The sequence below is a fragment of the Arachis ipaensis genome, chromosome B06, assembly GCF_000816755.2.
Source record: "Arachis ipaensis cultivar K30076 chromosome B06, Araip1.1, whole genome shotgun sequence".
NCBI lineage: Eukaryota > Viridiplantae > Streptophyta > Magnoliopsida > Fabales > Fabaceae > Arachis > Arachis ipaensis.
The window spans coordinates 45,799,937-45,802,533 of record NC_029790.2 but is presented as its reverse complement, the minus strand read 5'-3'; the positions used below and the strand labels follow the sequence as shown (position 1 = coordinate 45,802,533).

At 44.2% G+C, this 2,597-nt stretch overlaps 1 long non-coding RNA gene across 1 annotated transcript; it reads right to left on the bottom strand.

Moving 5' to 3' along the window:
• On the bottom strand, positions 1,355 to 1,754 carry LOC110263975. The gene is made up of 2 exons (XR_002349700.1): positions 1,613 to 1,754; positions 1,355 to 1,400 (listed from the first exon to the last, which is right to left on the bottom strand). It is a non-coding gene; the product is annotated as an uncharacterized LOC110263975 (long non-coding RNA).

The following is a 2,597-nucleotide window of genomic DNA, read 5'->3' as shown; positions in this document are numbered from 1 at the left end:
TAAGGCGAGCCGTAATGGCCTCATCTTCGGCAGGCTCCTCTGTTTCTTCTTTTTTCAAGTTTTTTTCTTCCCTTTTTTTTATTACGTTGTGCTGACCCTCGTTCTTTAAATGACGTTATCCCGAGGAAGACACCTAAAGGAAAGCCGTAATGGCCTCATCTTTGACAGGTTCCCCCGGGTTTTTTTTTTTCCGTTTTTTTTTTATATGTTGTGCTGACCCTCGTTCTTTAAATGCCGCTATCCCGAGGAGGACACCTAAACGCAAGCCGTAATGGCCTCATCTTCGATAAGCTCCTTCGATTTTTTTTTTCCAGATTTTTATTTACGTTGTGCTGAGCCTCGTTCTTTAAATGATCCTATCCCGAGGAGGACACCTAAAGGGGAGCCGTAAAGGCCTCATCTTCGACAGGCTCCTCTGGTTTTTTTTTGTTTTTTTTTTTACGTTGTGCTAACCCTCGTTCTTTAAATGACACTATCCCGAGGAGGATTTGGCGAGCCGTAATGGCCTCATCTTCGACAGGCTCCTCCGATTTTTTTTGTTTTTTTTTTACGTTGTGCTGACTCTCTTTCTTTAAATGACGCTATCCCGAGGAGGACACCTAATTGTAAGCCGTAATGGCCTCATCTTCGAAAGGCTCCTCCGGTTTTTTTTCCGGATTTTTTTTTTACGTTGTGCTGACCCTCCTTCTTTAAATGATGCTATCCCGAGGAGGACACCTAAAGGCGAGCATCTTCGACAGGCTCCTCAGGTTTTTTTATTTTTTTTATTTTCTTTTTTACGTTGTGCTATCCCTCTTTCTTTAAATGACACTATCTCGAGTAGTCCTAAACGCGAGCCGTAATGGCCTCATCTTTGACAGGTTCCCCTCGGTTTTTTTTCCTTTTTTTTTTTACGTTGTGTTAACCCTCGTTCTTTAAATGACGCTATCCCGAGGAAGACACCTAAAGGCGAGCCGTAATGGTCTCATCTTTGAAAGGTTTCCCCGGGTTTCTTTTTTCTTTTTTTTTACGTTGTGCTGAGTCTCGTTCTTTAAATGACACTATCTCGAGGAGGACACCTAAACGCAATCCGTAATTGCCTCATCTTCGACAGGCTCCTCCGGTTTTTTTTTTCCAGATTTTTTTTACGTTGTGCTGACTCTCGTTCTTTAAATGACGCTATCCCGAGGAGGACACCTAAACGCAATCCGTAATGGCCTCATCTTCGACAAACTCCTCATTTTTTTTTTTTTTACGTTATGCTAACCCTCGTTCTTTAAATGACGCTATCCCGACGAGGGCACCTAAAGGCAAGCTGTAATGGCCTCATCTTCGGCAGGCTCCTCCGGTTTTTTTTTCCATATTTTTATTTTACGTTGTGCTGACCCTCGTTCTTTAAATGATGCTATCCCGAGGAGGACCTTAAAGGCGAGCCGTAATGGCCTCAACTTCGGCAGGCTCCTCCAGGTTTTTTTTTTTTTTTACATTGTGCTAACCCTTGTTCTTTAAATGACGCTATCCCGAGGAGGACACCTAAACGCGAGCCATAATGGCCTCATCTTCGGCAGGATCCTCTGGTTTTTTTCCCTTGTACTAACTGTCGTTCTTTAAATGACGCTATCCTGAAGAGGACATCTAAAGGCGAGCCGTAATGGCCTCTTCTTCGGCAGGCTCCCCCCATTTTTTTTCCCTTGTGCTGACCGTCGTTCTTTAAATGACGCTATCCTGAGGAGGACACCTAAAGGCGAGCCGTAATGGGATCATCTTCGGCAGGCTCCTCCGGTTTTTTTTCCAGATTTTTTTTTACGTTGTGCTGACCCTCGTTTTTTAAATGACGCTATCCCGAGGAGGACACCTAAAGGCGAGCCGTAATGGGATCATCTTCGGCAGGCTCCTCCGATTTTTTTTCCAGTTTTTTCCCAATTTTTTTTTATTTTTTACGTTGTGCTGACCCTCGTTATTTAAATGACGCTATCCCAAGGAGTACACCTAAAGGCGAGCCGTAATGGCCACATCTTTGGCAGGCTCCTCCGGTTTTTTTTTTCCAATTTTTTTCCCTTTTTTTTATACGTTGTGCTGTCCCTCGTTCTTTAAATGATGCTATCTCGAGGAGGAGACCTAACCGCGAGCCGTAATGGGCTCATCTTCGGCAGGCTCCTCCGTTTTTTTTTCTACGTTGTGCTGACCCTCGTTCTTTAAATGACGCTATCCTGAGGAGGTCACCTTAAGGCGAGCCGTAATGGCCTCATCTTCGGCAGGCTCCTACGTTTCTTCTTTTCTCAAGTTTTTTATTACGTTGTGCTGACCCTCGTTCTTTAAATGACGCTATCCCGAGGAAGACACCTAAAGGCGAGCCGTAAAGGCCTCATCTTTGACAAGTTCCCCCGGGTTTTTTTTTCCAGTTTTTTTTATTCGTTGTACTGACCCTCGTTCTTAAAATGATGCTATACCGAGGAGGACACCTAAAGGCGAGCCGTAATGGCCTCATCTTCGACAGGCTCCTCCGTTTTTTTTTTGTTTATTTTTTTTACGTTGTGCTGACTCTCGTTCTTTAAATGACACTATCCCGATGAGGACACCTAAACGCAATCCGTAATGGCCTCATCTTCGACAAACTC